Consider the following 23,239-nt stretch of genomic DNA (forward strand, 5'->3'; position numbering starts at 1 on the left):
ATTTGCATGCCAATACTACAGCTCGACTTCCACTGAGTGACAACAGGTGGCCTTTTCAGATGAATCACATTTTATGCTCCATTATTGGAGAACTGGCCTTTGGTGTGTATATCCCTGAAACAATCGTCAAAGGTTCGAGGCCGGAGAAGAGAGCGTTGTGGCCTGGGGAATGTTTTCGTGGCATTCCTGGGTGAATTCGTCAGTCTGGGAGGCACGAGGTATCAACACAAGTATACATTTATCCTTGGGGACCATGTACACCCTTACAAGCTATCTGTTTTTCCTCGGCAGGATGGTAACCCCATGCAGGACACTAGTGCGACCTATTCTTGAGTACTGCTCAAATGTTTGGGATCCATTCTAGGTCGAATTAAAGGAAGACATCGAAGCAATTCAGAGGTTTGTTGCCGGTGGGTTCGAACAACATACATGTGCTACGGAGCTGCTTCAGGAACTCAAACAGAAATCCTTGTAGGGAAGCATACGTTCTTTTTGGGGAACACTGTTGATAAACTTTAGAGAACCGGCATCTGAAGCTGACTGCAGAATAAGTCCTCAGCCGCCAACACACATCTCGCGTAAGGACCACGAAGACAAGACATGAGAAATTAGGACTCATACGGAGGCGTATATGTAGTGGACTGACAAGACAGCCAGTCCTCAGTGACGGGTAACCGAAAGGCACGCGTTTACACACGCCGGCTGGCGTTAGGTCTGAAACAGGGTACGTTATGAATGCTATAAAGAAAAGTACGTAGCTGCTGAAATACTTAACTTTAATCCATCATTTGTATACAGCATTCTGGATGATACAAGTGAGACGCTCTCTAGAAATGGTTAATGGCGCCTTGCTAGGTCGTAGCCATGGACTTAGCTGAAGGCTATTCTATCTCTCGGCAAATGAGAGAAAGGTTTCGTCAGTGTAGTCGATAGCAAAGTCGTCCGTACAAATGGGGCGAGTCCTAGTACGTCTGTCTAGACCTGCCGTGTGGTGGCGCTCGGTCTGCAATTACTGACAGTGGCGACACGCGGGTCCGACATGTACTAATGGACCGCGGCCGATTTAAAGCTACCACCTAGCAAGTGTGGTGTCTGGCGGTGACATCACAGTATAGATAGTCGCTTTTCCCTAGCGCTATTTGCGAGTGGAACAGGGGAGCAAATGGTTCCCTAAGTACAGTTAATGCGTTATGTGTACGAAAAAGAAAACAGGAAATGGAGGACGTCAGGGTCAAGGAACGAAAACTGGAGTATATGATGAAAAAAACTGCCACAGAGGTGGAATATAAACGGCAATTGGAAAAAGCAGAATGTCCTGCAGGTGTGAAACCAAGGTTTACATACTGTTTTAAACATAGCATATAAAACATCTGCAATTACAGTAATCAGTAATTACTAACAGCCATTCGTCAAGTAATCTCTAACTCCTTCCACCTCCGAATCCGGGGAATACATTTCAGTATTGGAACTGCTATCTGCTACGTTTGGAACGTGGCGATCAACAGACTCCACGCTCTCAACAAAATGCCACATTTTCTCCTCTTTCCTTATGGCGTGCTGTTCTGTTTCCCGCCACCGTTCGGCAGTTGCGTGTGACACAGCTTCGTGCATTAGTTCCAGCACGTCTGGCGGCTTAAGTGTCTTCATTTCTCTCGACAGACCCCTTGACCTGACTTTAGACGAGTTCTATTGTATTCAGATTGTAGTGGTACGATAACAACTGTAAAAGTGCAGCATTTGTATGCTATGCTTGCTCTATGCCGCGAAAATTGTTTTCCATGCGTCTACGACGCTGACAACTCTGGTTCGTGTGAGACCACATCTGTGGTATAAAACAAAGAACAGTCCAGACAAACAGTATTTGATTTTCATAGTTCGTCCAACAAATTTATTTTGTAATGATTTCTTGATTTAAATAACCTGTATCAACAATCTTTCATAAAATATCGATAATTAAGAATTTGTATTTGTAATAAAAACTGGAATTTTGCATGCGCTATATAATTAGAAACAAAGATGTGCATTTCCCATAAAAAAATATGTGTCAATTAATGTAAATGTGATTTTATATTTAAATGATGTAGGTAATTGAACTGAAGAGTAACTAACAATTAAAAGCACACAGGAAGATTCTAATGCGCGATCCACAGAACAGCCAACTCCATTTGTTCGGCGTTATAGTTAACGCCGGGCGTCGAAAGATCTAACACGCCTTAAGGGGCTCCGGAACGCCCTATACTTGCAATGTTAAAATAACGCTTATAAATTACATCTTTCCTCACAAAGTATTTGAGGTAGAAAGTTGAACTTTTTACAGATTATTTATTGGAATATGGGCTACAACTTAACACAGGGATTTTACAAAATTTTAGTTCAGTTATTAAAGATTATTTTTTTCAATTGTAATGAAAACTCACAACATTTTTTTGCAATTTTTTATTTATATATTCAAAAATATACAGTTTTTTGGAAAAAGGCTGTGTTAAATTATGCAAAAGGTACTGTGTAACATTTACTGAAAGTTTGAAACAAATATGTTTGGAAGATCCTTAGAAAACATGTAATTAGTATGAGAAAATAAAAGTTTTGGGAATCGAGCGACAAAGATTGGATTAACTTTTTAGTGCATTCCAGGTCCATAGGATGGATTATCTTCATCCTCTGCAAACTCCTCCTCCAGCTTCCTCTTGTTCCTCCTCCTGTTTACTCTTGCTTGTGTTTCTAGACTCTTTACAGCCCTGTCTGCAGCCCGAAGGCGTTCCTTGTCTAAAGCAAGCATCGCTCGTACCATGTTAGAACGTATCTTCATTCCCATATTTCTAAATACCTTGCACCTTACAATGTTGCCATCATTGAAAGTCGCAACAGCATCATACACACCAAAGTGAAGTGTTTCTATTCCAACAAATACAGTCTTGGGGATTCTCGACCATATAACACTATTTACACTTTCATTGGGGTTTTGAGTTTTTCCGTGAATACACTTTTTCAACAGTTCAGGTGCTGATAAGTCTCTGAAAATAGGTTTAGCCACAACACATACTTTATCTCACATCACTAAAATGTACCTGATGAACACGGACGTTAATAATAACACCATTTGACAGCAGTTTAACAGCGCCACAGTGGGTCACGCCCATGTAGAACACATTTCAAAAAAAATTTAAAAATAGTTGTAGTCTTCGGAATTGAATAAATTATATATCTATTACAAGGTAATAGTCTGCAGATTCAGAAAACGCAAAAAAGTAAAAATTGAACTTTTCATGATTTTGAGCCTTTCCGGAGCCCCTTAAATTTAACTGAGGTGCCTTGTCACGGTTCGCGCGGCTCCTTAACGTCGGAGGTTAGAGTCGTTCCTCGGGCATGAGTGTGTGTGTTGACATTAGCGTACGTTAGTTTAAGTTAAAGTAGTGTGTAAGCTTAGGGAGCGATGACCTCAGCAGTTTGGTCCCATAGAACTTACCACGAATTTCCTATCATTAATAAACAGCTACTCGGAAAACCTTGGCAGATTTTCTACGTGAACTTGTGAAAATTTTTAAGAACAACCTGCTTCTTGTCATTTTCACGGTGTTCCACGCGTTTGTTTCGCAATGGAGCAGGAAGCAGAGTCAGCCATTTTTTTCCAGTATCTATTAACAGTGCGACAATTAAAACACAAAGCGCTTACACACAGCAACTGCATACAATCTTTGAAATCATAACTTCATAGCTTAAGTATAACTGAGTATAACTTTGATAGCTATTGCTACATTAGCATATCTTAACGTTTCTTGTACAGTAACACAGTAGTAAGATACGTAATCCAACAAACGTACCGTAACGCCACCAGTTTACTTTTTTTAAGGACGTCATATTCGCCGTTGACTGTAGAAATTATTTATTTCACTATTGCAAATTCGGTGTTTGAGCCATTTTCAAGTGGTGCTGTAGCACATGTCAGACTTTAAAATCCTCCGACATGTACAGTGGAAGTGGTGGTAATATGAAACAGGACTTTAAAATCCTCCGACATGTACAGGGACGTGGTGGTAATATGAAACAGGGTTGTAATATGAAACACCGTAGTATTTGGAAACTAATAGTACCATCTAGCGGCAGCTTTAATTATCACAGTCGTAATGTTCTGTTTCCGCCACTAGAGGCAGCAGGGATCAGTATCTCATTGCGTATGGCCATGAGTAGATGCACATTGTTTTCCAACCTCTAAAATTTTTGCAAGGTTAAATTCAAATATTTTTTGCTGCTACCTTTATTTACAAGTTACATATGGTTTCTGCTTTACGATTTAGTGATAGAATTGAACCTACAAATGATAATTTTAGTTACTTTAAATGGTTTATCAAATGTCTTGTTTCATTGGTTAGCTTCGAAAATGGCATTGAGGTGTTCCAGACTGTCTCTTCTGTGGTGAGGCATTTAAAAAGTCAATATTTGTAGAACTTCAGGTTCATTGTACCATGTCTCTGGAATGGGCTCATAGGTTTTGCAGTGGATGTGAGACTGAAGTGTTCATTAGCGACTTTAGTTCATGAGGAAATTCAAATTGTTACTTATAGCTCATAAAGACAATTATACTACAAATTCACGCTGTAATTTACGAGTTTTTTCCATGTGATATCAAAATACAATTTTATAATTTCATTAATAAAAATGTAACCTGACAATGTTTATTTTATTATTTATTTTAAATGTGTCATATTACCAACCCATTTCAAAATGCTCTTAATTTGTAGCAAATTAATTATTTAACAGGTTCATTTTTCATCAGAATCATTATTGATTCTTTACAATAGATATATAAACTAACATAGGTGACGTTTTTGTGTTTTAAATTAAGTATTTTGCTTTACACAAAAAAGTGTTCCATTTTACGACTACTTCCCCTCCATGTCATCGTCAAAAACAGGCCTTTTCACTGTAAAAATACGATAACATCAGAGGAGTGTGGAGTTCTACAGTCAGACATGTTCTGAAACAAAATCTTTCGCAGTACCACTTGAAAATGATCCAAAGGCCGAAAGTGCAAAACAGGTCTAAATAATTTGTACAGTCAATGGCGAATATGATATCCTTTAAAACATTCTATCTGACCACAAGAAGTTAAACACCAGAATACGTGTGCTACGGTTGCTGACCAGTCATCACGTTTGTGTTCGTTTGCATCAGGATTATTCGTATGATGAATGAAGTATAGTGTGCTATAGCAAGTGTTGTGACACTGCACGTCATTCAAATCATAGCTCTTCTGATGTTCAAAACAGAAGTTTGCCTACCAAAATGGTGTTAGACGAGAACGAGTTAATTGTATGTAACTTGATATCTAGAGTGACCTACAAAATCATTACGTGAATAGTACCAGAAAAAGCAATATTTGTAAAGAACTTCGTGAGCAAATCGGAGCAAAAATAACATACGAATGCTTACATATAACATATTTTTATTTTCTTTAATGGATGATGAGATATTTATTTTTTATGACTATTTCGATTTGCGAGACCAAACTACCTTGCGCGAAACTGAAATAATCGTTGTATCCTATATGAGGGAGGTATACTAATTGTGTCTCTTCATTCTCCATTGTCAAACAATACCGTACAGTGTCTGAGAAAACTATACAAGACTCAAGTGGGAGGAATCACTTTCTCAATGTATGTTCTGGGCTGAGACAGATCTTGCGATAGTAAATACAGGATTTTTGGCACAGTATTCCAAAGCCTGAAACTCTTCAGGCTGTTTGTTTGGAGTTTTATTGCTAAATCTAACCGTGAAAAGATTTGTGCATCATTAGTCTTTCCAACGCCACCAACGATCACATATGTAAATTTATAGTCTTCTTCCTTATGTAACAAAGAAATTGTAAGATCCATGTAACTTTCGTCCGTTTTACTCGGTGTTTGCCGAACGACTTCATACAATGTTTCCTACGTATTGTCGCGGCACTGCAGTTTAAATGCGTTGTACTACAGGGAGACAATTATTGAACTGTATGAAATAAAATCGTCATAACTTCTGACCGGTTTGCGTTAGAACATTCAAACTGCATGGTTGGCCGCGGGGCATGATGGGAATTAGTTCAAAAAATGTTCAAATGTGTGTGAAATCTTATGGGACTTAACTGCTAAGGTCATCAGTCCCTAAGCTTACACACTACTTAACCTAAATTATCCTAAGGACAAACACACACCCCCATGCCCGAGGGAGGACTCGAACCTCCTCCAGGATCAGCCCCATGGGAATTAGTATGCGCATGCGCACGCGCCTTGTTGTTTCGGCCATTTGCACGTGAAAATGTCACAGTACAGCATGCCAGAGCGTATAACGCTTGTAAAGGCCTACCGGTACTATGCAAGCAATAACAACCCAACTGCGGCTCAAAGGAAGTTATCGACCGAGTTCAAGCTGAAGACAACTGGTCTAAGTGTGCTAACAAAAAAAATGGATCAAATGGCTCTCAGCACTATGGGACTTAACATCTGAGGTCATCAGTCCCCTAGACTTAGAACTACTTAAACCTAATTAACGTAAGGACATCACACACATCCATGCCCGAGGCAGTATTCGAACCTGCGACCTTCGCAGCAGCGCGGTTCCAGACTGAAGCGCCTAGAACCGCTCGGCCACAACGGCCGGCTGTGCTAACAATCAAGAATTACATACGCAAGTTTGAGAGAACAGATAGTGTTCATGATGACAGTGTTGGCAATGTCGGTCATCAAAAATGGGTGAAAACGCATGAAAATTTCGAGAAGGAATGCGCTGTGATTCAAACCATCCTTGGAAATCTATCTGACGAACTGTACAACATGTGGGAATCAACTGGGAGACACTGTGACAAATTGTTGTTGAATACCTGCATCTCTTCCCATACAAAATTCAAACCCGTCAGCCATTAAACCTCAGCGCCATGGAGCAGTGGTTGCATTTTGCCAACACTATTGACCACAAAACTTACAAACATACTTTTGTGTGAATATGGTTTGGTTTAGCGATGAAGCCCACTTTCATTTGGATGGGTTCGGCAATAAGCAAAATTGGCGCATTTGGGAAGCTGAGAATCCGCATTTCGTACCGGTGACAAATTGTTGTTGAAGACCTGCATCTCTTCCCATACAAAATTCAAACCCGTCAGCCATTAAACCCCAGCGCCATGGAACAGTGGTTGCATTTTGCCAACACTATTGACTACAAAACTTACAAACATACTTTTGTGTGAATATGGTTTGGTTTAGCGACGAAGCCCACTTTCATTTGGATGGGTTCGGCAATAAGCAAAATTGGCGCTTTTGGGAAGCTGAGAATCCGCATTTCGTACCGGTGACAAATTGTTGTCGAAGACCTACATCTCTTCCCATACAAAATTCAAACCCGTCAGCCATTAAACCCCAGCGCCATGGAGCAGTGGTTGCATTTTGCCAACACTATTGACCGCAAAACTTACAAACATACTTTTGTGTGAATATGGTTTGGTTTAGCGACGAAGCCCACTTTCATTTGGATGGGTTCAGCAATAAGCAAAATTTGCGCATTTGGGAAACTGAGAATCCGCATTTCGCGATTCAGAAGTCTCTTCACCCTCAACAGGTAACTGTGCAGTGCGCAGTGTCCAGTCGTGGAATAATCCGTGCAATATTCTTTGATGGTACGATGACTACCGAACGGTATGTGAATGTTTTGGAAGATGATCTCGTCCCCATTATCCATAGTGACCCTTATTTCGACAATATGTGGTTCATGCAGGACGGAACTCGACCCCATCGAAGTGAGAGAGTGTTTCATGTCTTGGAGGAGCACTTTGTGAACTGCATTCTGGGTCTGAGGCACCCAGAGGTCACTGGCATTGGCCTCGATTGGGCTCCGTATTTTCCAGATCTGAACACATACAGCTCCTTTTTGTGACGCTATATTAAAGAAAAGGTGAACAGCAATAACCCTAAAACCAGTGCTCAGCTGAAAACAGCCATTCAGGAGGTCATCGACAGCATCAACGTTCCAAAACACTTCAGCGCATCATGTAGGATTTCGCTATTCGTCTGCGCCACATCATCGCCAATGACTGCAGGCATACCAGACATGTCATAACCTAAATCCGAATATCTGTAGTGACATTTACACGTTGACTAATGTGTGCGCACACCATAGTTTGTAACTATTTTAGGCTTTTTTTCATAAAGTACAATAATTGTGACCGTGTAAATAGTGCCACGTTGCGCTGCACCACTGTGCTGGATTGTAGTTCCGCTCAGTGTAGTCCTACCTTTAACCTCTGATGTTGAAGGTAAATCGTCACCTACTGATGACTTACCATGATTTATGTCTACATCTGCATTCGTGCATGAATAATCTTAATCAAAACCTTTATGCTGAAAAAAATTATCCAACGAAAATTTCAATTTTTTACCCACATTGTCACTTTCAGCTGTCTTTTCCTATACCAACTATCTTAAAGGCACTTCCTGCTGTCACACATTGTAAGAATTTATAACATTCGCAATACGCCTAATGACAACATGTCATGTCACAGCGAGAAACCATTTTCACATTAAACCACTAATTGCTGGACACATTTAACACAAGTGTTGTTTTTTCGTTCCTAGGCATTTTAAGGAACCATTTGCACTCGAGCACAGACAATATTTAATTTAGTTAACTTAGATTATATGTATCGATTTTTTAAGACAAGAGAATGCAAAATAAAGCAATTAACACCGCTCTCTTGTCACAGCGAGTAGGCATCAACACACTCTTATGTCATTCGTTGTCCTAGAAGGACGTAATATATTTTGTGTGGCTCCACAGTTAGCCATTTCATACTCATTTGCGGAAAAGAGGCGCAGAATTAGTAAGTCGCTCTCATTTGTGAATGATCTGCAATTATTTCCCTATAATTTTACGTAAGTGTAATTTATATCGTAATGTATATGTTAAAATGAATAAATGTTTTATTTAATCGTATGCTTTTCTTTGTTTTAGTAATTTTAGTCACTCCATTTTTCATGATTGAAGCTCAGGTCAGATATTAGACTTTGTCTACAGAAAATATATAATGAGCCCTGGCTACGTTCCGTACATCTTCGGACGTGCGAAGCTCGATAAATTCACGGCGTAAATTTTAATCTCTCAATTACTTACTCAAGCAAACAAACAAGTATTATTATTATTACAAATTATTACTATTATTATTATATTATTATTACTATTATTATTATTTTAATTTTTTTTTATTTGCTAAAGCATCCTACAATAGGAATGATATAAAAATACTGGTAACAGAACCTTCTTCACCTACATGATGATTGTTCGACGTTAATAGATAAAAATAAATTGCGTGTGGCAAATGAAATAAGTTTCTAACAACTACGGCACCTACAGACCTATATCAGCGACGCAAACCACAGTTGGACCACCACATCACACTTCACTTGCTGCCTTACTATTAGCTGCAATGCACTAACAAAGAAGCAGGCGAACAATGTTTCCCTGCAATGAAACTGCCAACTGTTGGCTGCTGACAACAGGGAGCGGAGAGTTGGCAACGCCCCATGAAGACAAAGTGGCAGTGCCGGAGGTAACAATTCTGGCGCAAGTCATGTAGCGACCAACACAGCGGACCTCTACATTGTTGCCCATATCGTCGGCGCATCTGCTATACAAAGTGGAGGGTAATAGGATAGTGAGTGACTTGTAAAGGATGTTCATTTTTAACTGAAGACATTGAAATATCACGAAAACTATACATCAAATCAAAAAAAGTTATAAGTCCAATTTGTTTGTCTCCAGGGGGGACATCCAATGATACCACACTCTACCTCCCACCCCACCACACCCCACACACTGTGAGCGTGTGGATGGCGGGGGGGGGGGGGGGACAACATTGAAATCCTCTATGGGAACCCCTGTTTTTTATTGCAGATTACTACTGTATGGCAGAATCTACATACGTTTTGCTGGAGCATTTTTTTTCTTTTCGCCACAGATGGCATTGTAATTGGAGGAATAGAAATGGGTAATTTATGACATAGTACTCAATAGTCCATGAACATCCAATGGCATGTAAAACCCCACCTCTATACTGCGAGGGTAGGACAGGCCAGTATCTCCAGGCCAGTATCTCACAATTTTTAGTTGAAAACTCCATTTGCGACTTGGTATTCCTCCACATATCAAACAGGCCACTACTCGAAGCACCACAGTGGCCATAGCCCGAGGCAAAAGCTACTCTACTTTTCCAATTAGAGTAAGTATTCAAACGTAATATCGCTAATTTCAATACATTTAGTGATCCGCTATTCAAATGACCGTACATGACAGACCTGTGGGAATGTCAGCACAGGCGTTTCTGATGTGGTCGGCCATATCTTCACGGCCTGTTGGCACTTGCTGGTACACCTTATCTTTTAAATATACCCACAGAAAGAAATCCAGTTATGTCAAATCTGGAAACCTAGCGGGCCAATTAATAGTACCACCTCTGCTGATCCACCGACCAGTGTAAAATGGTCTAACACCTCCCGCACTTCAATTGCATAATGGGCTGGGCAGCCATCATTCTGAAACCACATACATCATCAATCGATCTGAGCAACATCCTGCAATAGTACCAGTAGTTACTCTTCCAAAAAACTTCAATATATACTTCAGTTCAACATGCTGTCGATAAAATACAGACCAATGAGTTTGCTCCATGATGGCAAATGGTACGTTAACCAAGCAAGGGCACTGATGGACGTTAATTGCCTTAACCAGTGCACATTGTCTACACTCCATTAATGTATGTTATGCCAGTTAACGCTACCATGATTTGTGAATATAGACTCATTGGAAAATAGCATGTCCGCAAAGACATTTTTGCGACGTGCCCATTCACAAAACACTACCCGGTTATGGCCTTACCACTGCGTACTGACCGATACATGACTCTGAAGAATGCTCTGGTCAAGCGTCTATCACAATCCAAGGCAAAACAACCTTAGAAGTCGGTGCGAACAGGGGAGTTACGAGACCGCACTCCCTCACAGTTAACTGCGCTGGTTATGAACACTTTCGAGCAATGCCGTTAATGAAGACATTCTAAGGAACATCTGACAGTCTCACCTCTCTCCAGACGCACAGAAGATCCTTATGGTATGTGCCAGAGACATCGACACGTTGGCTCACCCCCCACCCAACCCCCGACCACAGGGGCTTACCACTCTGTGGTGGGTTCGTGCTTGGATATGACAGGGAGTCTTCGCAGCACCTCTTCCCTTTCTGTGCTGCATGTCTATCCTCCCACTATTCTTTTTCCGCTCCCTTGGAATACATGTCTTGTATTTTTTCGTGGATGTGTTTCAATAGCCCAGCTTCGGAACAGTTCCTCATTAGGTTTTTTCTTTCTTCATTCTCCACCTCCTCCTCCTCTTCCTCCACTTTGGCGTTTGAGGTTTCTCTTTGCTCCTTCTTCCTCCCTGTGCGCTCCTGAAGGCCAGCCCATGTGTCTGACGCGTAACAGGTGATTGGATAATGCGTAATTCGTCAGGCAGGGTTAGCACATACCCCCTGGTACAGATTGGGCTGAGGGAGGGGTGACTGACTCAGGTGTTACCTTCCCGATTGGCAATCGGTTCATCTGCCAGGAGTCCGAGAGGTGTGACCTGAGTTGTGAGCAATCATCCGAGATGGGTGGGCTCCCCTCTGAGGGAAGGAGCACACCACTGGAGATGCTGGCAATCATGGGGGATTTTTTCACAACAAGCTAATCACCTTCTCAGTCTATGTCTGCCAAATGTAAACGGAATGAGACTAAAGATTCAAAGATTCTCTATCTGCATCTCGGTTTGTCGCGGTATCACATACCGAAGAAGGTCAGTCCTTTGCTACAGTTAATCTGTTTGTTATTCAAAAAGGTCTTGATGCAGTTGCAGGCTCTGTGAAGTCACTTATGTAATGGGACTTTGCTTCTGTAGACCAACTGTGATTTTCAAGCCCAACATTGCTTACAGCATCACTCCTTCATGGCTATCCTCTTCGTGTCAAGGCGCATTGAACACTGAATTCTCCGTGTGGTGTTTCTTACACTCAGCTGCTTGATGGTCTGACTGACGGAGAAATCCAGACTTATCTCTCTGATCAGAGAATCACTGCAGTCCATCGGTTAATGGAAGAGGTTAATGCAACCTTAGTGTCTACATTCACTCTTTTTCTCACTTTTTATCAAATGGTGCTTTCATCAAAGATCGAAGCAGGCTACAAAGTGGTTACAGTCTGACCGTACATTCCTAACCCGAGGCATTGCTACTAGTATCAACGTCACAACCACACTCTCATTTCCTGTCGAAACATAGACAAATGTGTAACAAATGGTAGGGATGCTCACGAGGGTGACAGCCTACTTCCTTCTCCCCACTGTATCAATTGTAATGGCGACCATGGCGCCTCCTACCGTGAATGTCCCGTGTATCTCGATGAGCGAGCCATCCAGGAGATCCAGGTGAAGGAAAAGGCACCTTACACTGTCACTCACAAGTTGTTGGCTAGTCAAGAGCCCTGCATTTTACCATCTGGCATTTTTATTACCGTCTTTCCTACACCTTGCTCCACAAAAGACATGGTCATGCAGATTTGCGACCTCCAATTCAGCACTGCAGTTGTAAAATCGCACTGTAACACCTTAGCATCATCGTCTCCTTCTCATACAGATGTGCAAGAAGCCACCAAATCTTCGCCCTCAGTGGCGAAATTACCTGCTACACAGCCGGCAGGTCAAAAAGGACAAAAGGAATACTCTTGTGAAGACTTTTTATGTCCCTCCAGCCAACAATCATCCAAGTCTTTGTCTGACAACCATAAAGGCGCTAAGAAATCGAATAAAGGCAAACAATCTTCTCCTTCCCCAACTCGGAGAGCGTCTTCAGTGGTGTTACTGCATGATACCCTCACCTGGTCGACCTCCATTTCACTGGCATGCACCACCTACCATTTTTCTGCCTTGGAATACGCAGGCCGACCCAGGGAGAACGCCAACACCTTTGTAGATTTCATGGAACAGGATCTTCCAGCCACTGTTCCTTGTAGCAGTGAGTTTTCAGAGGCTGGCAATTAGGAGGCGCTGTGGTAACTACCATTCCTTTGTTCCCTCTTTCCTTTTCGCCATTATGACTTTTGTCCAATGGAATTTTCATGGCATTAGATTGAACAAGGAAGAATAACGGCTGCTCTTGGAAGTGCACCAGATGGGTGTTTGGCACCTCCAAGAAACAAAATTGCATCCTTGCGATCACTTTGACCTCTCACGTTTCCTTCCAGTCTACTTTGATCTTTCCCCCAAAGATGGCATACAGTCTCATAGGGGAGTCGTGCTGCTCATTCAGGATGATGTCCATAGCCAAACTAGCTCACTGAACATCAGTCTGCAAACTGTTGCAGCCCACATTTTCCCTTCTCACTTCACCTTTTCTCTTTGTAATGTCTACATCCCTCCATCATTCGCTGTCACTAGGGCAGAATTCCTCCAGCTTATTGGTCAATTCCCTCATCCCTTTATGCTGCTCAGTGACTGTAACATGCACCATCCCCTTTGGGGCTCTTCAAGAGCCTGCCGGAGAGGTGCCCTCTTGGCTGACCTCTGTCAACTCAACGTCACCTGCTTTAACACCTATATTCCTTTCAGACTCCACACACACCTATTCCAATTTGGACCTCATTTTAAACTTCCCAATTTGCCGATCATCTCGAGTGCTTCATTCTCTCTGAAACGAACTTGAGTGACCATTTCCCCTGTGCTATCTGTTTGCTAACTTCTACCCCGCCTAGGTGCAAAACTCAGTTGGCAGCTTCCTAAAGCTGACTGGAGAATTTACTCCTCCCTGACGGCCCTCAGCGAACAACATTTCCCCGTTTGTGATGACTAGGTAGTGTGCCTTAAGAACGTTATTATTCCATAACCGAACATTTCATACCTCGTGCTTCATCTTTACCATGCCGGGTCCTGGTCCTCTGGTGAACTGAGGCATGCTGTGATGTGATTTGCGTATGGAGATGTGCCCTCCACGTTTTTAACCTTCATCCTACGATGGCGAAGTGTACTTGTTATAAGCAGTTGCATGTGCCATGTTTCGAATTCTTCATTGTAGCAGGAAAGCTAGCTGGATTTCATTTACTAGTTCTTTTAAAGGTTTTACACCCTCTTCCATTGCACGGCAAAACCCCCATTGGATCTCTGGAAACAAGGTCCAGTCCCCAGTTTACAGCCTGACTGTAGCAGATGATGCCATTGTGGACTCAGTTGCTATTTCCAATACCTTAGGCCGCTATTTTTCGGATTTAGAGCGCCACCCACTACCCTCCACATTCCTCCCTTGGAAACATGTGGAGGAGGTTCGGGTGATACCCTTCTCTTCTCAGAATCGTGAATGCTACAATACTGCTTCTACTATGAGGGAGCTAGACCATGCTCTCACTTTAGTGTGATCTACCGCCCCAGACCCAGACGATGTTCACATTGTAGTACCCTTCTTCAAACACACAATCGCATTTGGGCAGAAGCCACATTTCCCGGACGCTGGTGTGAAGCCACTGTCATATTCATGCCTAAGCCCGGTAAGGACAAACAACTTCCTTCTAGCTACCACCCCATTTCTCTCACCAGCTGTGTCTGCAAGGTGATGGAACGTATGATTTATGGCCAGCTGATATGGTGGCTCGAGTCTTGTAATGTACTAACCACTGCTCAATGTGGATTTCGAGCACGCCGTTCTGCAGTGGACAATCTCACAAGTTTCTCAACCCACGTCATGAGCGGTTTTCTGCGGAAACACCAGACTGTGGCCGTGTTTTTTGATCTGGAGAAAGCCTACGACACCTGATGGAGAACTCACATCCTCCATACTCTATACAAATGGAGCTTCCAAGGCTGCCTGAACCATTTCCTTCAGGAATTTTTAAACGGTCGAGTTTTCAAGGTATGTGTGGGTTCACCCTTGTTGGACAGCTTTATCTAGAAGAACAGAGTGTCTCAAAGATCTGTCTGGAGCTTCGACCTCTTTGCTATAGCCATAACCCTATTATGGCCTGCCTTCCACCAGGAATCTCCAGCTCCCTTTTCGTCGACAACTTTGCAATCTATTGCAGTTGTCCACGGACTTGTCTCCTTGAGCACCGTCTTCAGCGATGACTCGATCATCGCTACTCGTGGAGTATCGACAATGGCTTTCGATTTTCCACTGACAAAACCGATTGCATGAACTTCTGGCTGCACAGTGGGTTCCTTTCACCATCTTTACATCTTGGGCCTGTTGCTTTTCTGTTCGTCGAAACAATGAAATTTCTAGGGCTCACGCTTGATGGAAAACTTCCTAGGTCCTCCCATGTGTCTTACCAGCGGTATCAAGTCCCTCAGTGTCCTCAACGGTACTTCTTGATGAGCAGATTGGACTACCCTCCTCGATTTGTACCGATCCCCTGTTTGTTCGAAACTAGACTATGAGTGTTTCATTTATTTATCTGCACGTCCTTCCATCTTACATTGTCTTAATACAATCCGCCATCATACACTCCTGGAAATTGAAATAAGAACACCGTGAATTCATTGTCCCAGGAAGGGGAAACTTTATTGACACATTCCTGGGGTCAGATACATCACATGATCACACTGACAGAACCACAGGCACATAGACACAGGCAACAGAGCATGCACAATGTCGGCACTAGTACAGTGTATATCCACCTTTCGCAGCAATGCAGGCTGCTATTCTCCCATGGAGACGATCGTAGAGATGCTGGATGTAGTCCTGTGGAACGGCTTGCCATGCCATTTCCACCTGGCGCCTCAGTTGGACCAGCGTTCGTGCTGGACGTGCAGACCGCGTGAGACGACGCTTCATCCAGTCCCAAACATGCTCAATCCGGAGATCTTGCTGGCCAGGGTAGTTGACTTACACCTTCTAGAGCACGTTGGGTGGCACGGGATACATGCGGACGTGCATTGTCCTGTTGGAACAGCAAGTTCCCTTGCCGGTCTAGGAATGGTAGAACGATGGGTTCGATGACGGTTTGGATGTACCGTGCACTATTCAGTGTCCCCTCGACGATCACCAGTGGTGTACGGCCAGTGTAGGAGATCGCTCCCCACACCATGATGCCGGGTGTTGGCCCTGTGTGCCTCGGTCGTATGCAGTCCTGATTGTGGCACTCACCTGCACGGCGCCAAACACGCATATGACCATCATTGGCACCAAGGCAGAAGCGACTCTCATCGCTGAAGACGACACGTCTCCATTCGTCCCTCCATTCACGCCTGTCGCGACACCACTGGAGGCGGGCTGCACGATGTTGGGGCGTGAGCGGAAGACGGCCTAACGGTGTGCGGGACCATAGCCCAGCTTCATGGAGACGGTTGCGAATGGTCCTCGCCGATACCCTTGGAGCAACAGTGTCCCTAATTTGCTGGGAAGTGGCGGTGCGGTCCCCTACAGCACTGCGTAGGATCCTACGGTCTTGGCGTGCATCCGTGCGTCGCTGCGGTCCGGTCCCAGGTCGACGGGCACGTGCACCTTCCGCCGACCACTGGCGACAACATCGATGTACTGTGGAGACCTCACGCCCCACGTGTTGAGCAATTCGGCGGTACGTCCACCCGGCCTCCCGCATGCCCACTATACGCCCTCGCTCAAAGTCCGTCAACTGCACATACGGTTCACGTCCACGCTGTCGCGGCATGCTACCAGTGTTAAAGACTGCGATGGAGCTCCGTATGCCACGGCAAACTGGCTGACACTGACGGCGGCGGTGCACAAATGCTGCGCAGCTAGCGCCATTCGACGGCCAACACCGCGGTTCCTGGTGTGTCCGCTGTGCCGTGCGTGTGATAATTGCTTGTACAGCCCTCTCGCAGTGTCCGGAGCAAGTATGGTCGGTCTGACACACCGGTGTCAATGTGTTCTTTTTTCCATTTCCAGGAGTGTAGAATGTGTTTGGCCACTGGTTCCTTTTACACTAGCCTGGTTGCGAGTCTCTATGCGCAAGCTGCCAAACTACCAATGTCATATCGGTGAGATGTTCTTCTCAGCAGATATACATCCCATTTGTCTGCCATGCTCAGCCACCTATCCTATACTCCCTTTTTCAATGATTCCATTACTGCCAGTATGGGGCATGCCCTTCTACTCTGTTGCCTTCTGGAGTTTGCTTTTGGCTACTGCTACGTTTGCTTTTGACTACCCGCCACGTTACAGATGGGTGTGACCTTTCACCACCTCGGCTTCGTGCGGTGGCCTGTCTTCACCTTGGACTTCATTCGCTTCCCAAGGAAACTACTCTGGATTCGATCTATCGCTGTAAGTTCCTTAACCTTTGTACACAACTTAGCAATAGCACAGTCTAAGACAAAGGGTGGGTGTGCCTTCTTCATTGGCACCAACCATTTTCTATATTGGTTCCCAGAACAATGCTCAATATTTAAAGCAGGGCTCTTCACCCTGTATCAGGTCACCCAGTAAATCCAGCGCCACAGGCTTTTTAATTGTGTCATAAGCTCCAATTATATCAGTGCCATTCTGAGCCTCTGTGTGTGCTATACACAGTTCATCCCTTACTGCAACAGGTCCTATAAAGCTTCCACTAGCTAGCTGTTGAGGGAGCCACTGTAATGTTCATGTGGGCTCCTGATCACGTAGGTCTGATGGGAAACGAAGCTGCTGACGCTGCTAACAAAGCTGCAGTCCTACCACATTGGCCATTTCATTCCTTCAGACGATCTCCAGGTGATGTCACTGAGGCTTCTCTTCATGAGAACAAGCACTGGGAAATTAAACTTCTACCAGCAGATTGGCTGACCTCTTGTTGGCCCTCTCGCTATGAGGAGATCACTTTAGCTAGGTCGCGTATTGGGCACCGTCTTTTTAAGAATCGCCATTTGTTACATGGTGATCCCCCACCATTTTGTGCTAATTGTTGTCAACCTCTGATGCTTCACTATTTTCTGACCGAATGCCCTTTTCGTGTTAACTGCTTATGTTCTAAAGTGCGCGTCATTTATGTTGGCGGCCGAGTTTAGGTTCGTTCTGCGCATCTGACGTCACAAGACACAGTCAGCCAACGAACAGAGAACGACGTTGCCAGATCTCGACTGCAGTGCAGAGAATGGACGAGTGTCTTCAGTTTTAGAAACGTTCAGTCATAAATAAAGTAATAGAACAAAAGCAATGTCTTGATAGCAGACGTTCTTTTATAGAAAGTATGGAAAAAGCATTCTTTATACCAATTGCTTCATATTCTATTAATTAATTAAATCAAACAAGCAATAAGACTCCTAATTCAGGCGATAGCAAGGAAAGGTTTTTGTATCAATCTCACGAACCGCTTTTTCGCAATAAAGAACAGCAGTAATTGTTTATTTCCTATTGTACTTCGACGAAGCGTGAGTAACTCATAGTCATACCAACAGTATTTGTCAGTATTTTGCGTGATGTGTTACAGTCCTCATGGCGTCATGTAATCAAACGAGGTGCGTTAGCGTAACGGTTAAGGTGTTAGGCTTCTAAACGAAAAGTTAAGAGCTCGAACCTTGTGCTGTGCTTATTATTTTCATTATTTAAGAACAATATCGAAGTGCCTTACTTCACGAATTATATTCGTTTGAATGCGATTTTTGAAATTTCTAGTGCTTTGTCTCTTCATTAACCCTTTCGCTGCTGCAGACACGTGCTCCCCGCATTCCACGCTGTGCGCGATTTTGTCGTCACTGCACTGCTCGCCTGTGCAGACACATGGTGTTCCCATTGTTTTGACACACTTATTGGTATTGTTATACAGTAAATTTTATATGAAATTTAGGTATCTTGTCCACATTTCATTCTCAACATTGTGGCAACTAAAATCGACCATACGGAAAGTATACGCTATGGACTTCTACCTCTGCAAACTCTTCAAAATTTCGTGCATTGGTTTACTACATTTAATGCAGCATAATAACTGCGTTGAACATCGAAACAAAATTAAGTCATTTATGGGAGGAAGGTATCAGTCAAGAAGACGTGTAAAAATCAAATTTTTGAGCTAAATAGTTTTTTATGAAATCGAATGATAAGTGTCAAAGCAGTCGGAACACGATGTGTCTGCACAGGCGAGCAGTGCAGCGACAAAATGCAGGGAGCACGTCTTTGTAGCAGCGAAAGGGTTAATGCGGCCGTGGTGGCTTTACTTCATGAACTGCGCGCTCCCCCTAAACATAAGCTTGCGAACTATGCTATACTATGGCGCTGCTTCTATTGGCGCGTGCGTCGTGTGCAACTGGCAACGCAGCAGTCTCCCTCGTCTGGGCGGGCATGCGCGAGCTACCAAGATAAAAGAATTGAACTTACAGTGTATGTTTACCATCTGAGTTATCGACCGTTTTAGAGAACGAAGCGCGAGATGTCGACCGCGTTTGTCTTTTATCCATCGTAGCAATACAGCAAGGACATTTAATAATTGGTTCGAGACCTTCGCTGCCTCTACAGCATATTTTGTTGACCTATCCCAAGAAGAATCCTTGTTTTCAGCTCTCTTTTCTTCCGTTGATTGGGATTAAGGTGTAGTCACTTTTAAATTATTTTTCGTATTAGTGTTCTAAGGTTATGACATGGGCGCTTCTGACCTCATTGGCTTTTGCGCTCTAAAACAAAATAAAACAAAAAAAATATTAGCGCAGACCGTATTGGAGGTATGTGCCCGCCCGCAACGTTAGAGACTTTTATCTCACCACCCGTTTCTGATATAGCATCACTGCAGATGCAGATCACGGTCCTCACTGCACAGGTTGCCATACAGCGAACGTCGATCTCAGTGACATTAGTCACTGGGAAAACGCAGCCGATCGCCTTTTCCAGAGATGATTTCCTGGTACCACAGAAGTTTTGGATCTCAAGCTCAGAAACACATTCCACCATGCGAGATGGGAAACACGACAAGAAGTAAATAATGATGGCAAATAGCTTTCTCAATAGCAGCTGTCGATTGTTCGCCACTGATCTCTATACCAAACTCCATTTCTGCCTGCCTCACCCTAACTGATGGTTGTCACTTCTTCTGCCAAAAGATACACAATAAAGACTTACGGTTGCATAAGACATGCACTAAATATAGGTCTACATTGTAAGATCGAGTGGGAATTTATCTTAGCGAATGTGACACATCCCATAATAGGAGCCGTCTTTCAGTCATTTTATAGCCTACTACCCGTCCTTGAACATCGTCAACTACTTGATACCATCACCAAGTTGCCTAGTCAAGCAAGTGTACATCACGGTGGACAGTACAGCTATGCAGAAGATCGCTGGTGACTCTCCTTACATAGAACTTCTTAAACAGTTCTCGCGGATCACCATGCAGTTACCGATGCTAACACCAGAATGGCATTCGACAGTGCATTGTAACACCCGGACCACCAATGCATGCTTGACTGTGCTGCTTGACATGTGCAAAGCCAAAAGTAGCTAAGCAATAATTCTCTATCATACCTGCATGTCATCTGCCCACCATGACAGCATGAAGCAGCAGCTTGGCCTCACTACCGCACATAGCACTGAAGAAGAACAATGAATATGTCCGTGCAATGATTATCAATAGCTGAATGCAAGGACAATCTGGGACCACTACAAGGTACCGCACATTGAGGACTTTCGGTTTAACATCTACGGTAAGCATGTCTTCTCCATCTTAAATCTGGTGTGCACATATTATGAGATACTGGTAGCTCCAGAAGATATTGCTAAAGCTGCTATCACCACAGCATTTGGCCTCTTCGTGTTTACAAGAATCCCATTCGAGTTGTGCAATGCCACGCAACACTTTATGTTATGGATGGAATGATACGAGGCCTGGACTTCTGCTATGATGACGTATTAGTTATGCTCAGTTCTGAAGCCAGTTAAATTTTAGTTATGGCTGCAGAAGCGTAGTGTGCTGATGTTGGCGATGACTGTCGAATGCTGGGAGTTATGTGATGGTCATATTAATGCTTCGTTACAACATATTCACTTTATGAGGATAATTAATGTACTGAGCAAACAAGGGCACATACAAGAATCTATCAACTATGGAACAGGACCAGTATTAATTATTTACTTCATGACCGGTCATTGCCAACACCACCACACTACGCTGCTGCTGTTGTGACCGGTCATTGCCAACACTACCACACTACGCTGCTGCTGTTGTAAGTAATATTTAACCCCGAACCCGAAACATCTGCGCCAAATATTTACACGCGTTTATTCGCATAACTGCTTGTCAGTCCATCTAAATTCGTCTTTGGACCTTCAGAAGTTCTCTTCCTGAGCTACGCAATCAATACCCAAGGAATTTGGCCACCACAAGACAAGGTAGATGCAATAGTTAATTATCTACTACTGGTTAATGTTTGTGAACTGTGGCTATTTCTAGGCATCACCGACTTCTACCCTCATTGTGTGTCTGGGACCATGCATTGTTAGCTGCTCCTCTGAATGATCTCCTACACAGATCACACAGACCAAGCGACAGACTGCAGTGGAATAGAGAAGATAGCTTCCAACACTGTAAACGCTGCTATTGTCAAGGCCACTCTGTTGGTGCACCCTTCTCCTTAATGGCTGATGCATGAGCGACGGCAATAGGAGGCGTGCTACAACAGCAGATAGACGATCAGTGGCAACCTATGGCTTTCTATAGCAAACAGCTGTCTTCTTCACATCAGAATTGGCAGAACTGATCTACCTATGACGGCGAACTGTATGCAGCATATCCTCCCATCATGAAATTCCGACACATGCTCGAAAGTAGACACTTCACTCTCGTCACAGACCACAAAACACTGAAATACGCATTTCGTCAGTGCTCAGACAAAGATTAACTACGGCAGATTTGTCATTTGGACTTCGTAGGGCAGTTTATAACCAACATTGTCCTAATAGATGCTCTCTCTCGCATTGTGGTGATCTTGAGTGCAATAGAATGCGAGGCAGTAGTCTTTCCGCAACAGTCACATAATGAACTGCGAGCTGTATTGGCATGGCCATCTAGTCTTCAGCTCCATCACATTCGTGTGTCACCAACAAACATGCTGTTGTATTGTGATGTCTCCACGTCAAATCCACAAGTCTTAATGACTCAAGGTTTTTGACAGTAAGCAGTCGCTTTGCTGCATGACCTGTCTCATCCTAGTGTCCATGCTACAGTGTAGTTTGTATGACCTAACATTGACAAAAATGAGATCGACAGGAAGTGCAAAATGGCTAAGCAGGGATGGCTAGATGACAAATGTAAGGATGTAGAGGCTTATCTCACTAGGGGTAAGATAGATACTGCCTACAGGGAAATTAAAGAGACCTTTGGAGAAAATAGAGCCACTTGTATGAATATCAAGAGCTCAGATGGAAACCCAGTTCTAAGAAAAGAAGGGAAAGCAGAAAGATGGAAGGAGTATATAGAGGGTCTATACAAGGGCGATGTACTTGAGGACAATATTATGGAAATGGAAGAGTATGTAGATGAAGATGAAATGGGAGATACGATACTGCGTGAAGAGTTTGACAGAGCACTGAAAGACCTGAGTCGAAACAAGGCCCCGGGAGTAGACAACATTCCATTAGAACTACTGACGGCCTTGGGAGAGCCAGTCCTGACAAAACTCTACCATCGGGTGAGCAAGATGTACGAGACAGGCAAAATACCCTCAGACTTCAAGAAGAATATATATAATTCCAATCCCAAATAAAACAGGTGTTGACAGATGTGAAAATTACCAAACTATCAGTTTAATAAGTCACAGCTGGAAAATACTAACACGAATTATTTACAGACGAATGGAAAAACTAGTAGAAGCCGACCTCGGGGAAGATCAGTTTGGATTCCGTAGAAATATTGGAACATGTGAGGCAATACTGACCTTATGACTTATCTTAGAAGAAAGATTAAGGAAAGGCAAACCTACGTTTCTAGCATTTGTAGACTTAGAGAAAGATTTTGACAATGTTAACTGGAATACTCTCTTTCAAATTCTAAAGGTGGCAGGGGTAAAATACAGGGAGCGAAAGGCTATTTGCAATTTGTACAGAAACCAGACGGCAGTTATAAGAGTCGAGGGGCATGAAAGGGAAGCAGTGGTTGGAAAGGGAGTGAGACAGGGTTGTAGCCTGTCCCTGATGTTATTCAATCTGTATATTGAGCAAGCAGTAAAGGAAACAAAAGAAAAATTCGGAGTAGATATTAAAGTCCATGGAGAAGAAAAAAAAAAAAAAAA

This window comes from Schistocerca cancellata, chromosome 1, assembly GCF_023864275.1.
Source record: "Schistocerca cancellata isolate TAMUIC-IGC-003103 chromosome 1, iqSchCanc2.1, whole genome shotgun sequence".
Taxonomy (NCBI): domain Eukaryota; kingdom Metazoa; phylum Arthropoda; class Insecta; order Orthoptera; family Acrididae; genus Schistocerca; species Schistocerca cancellata.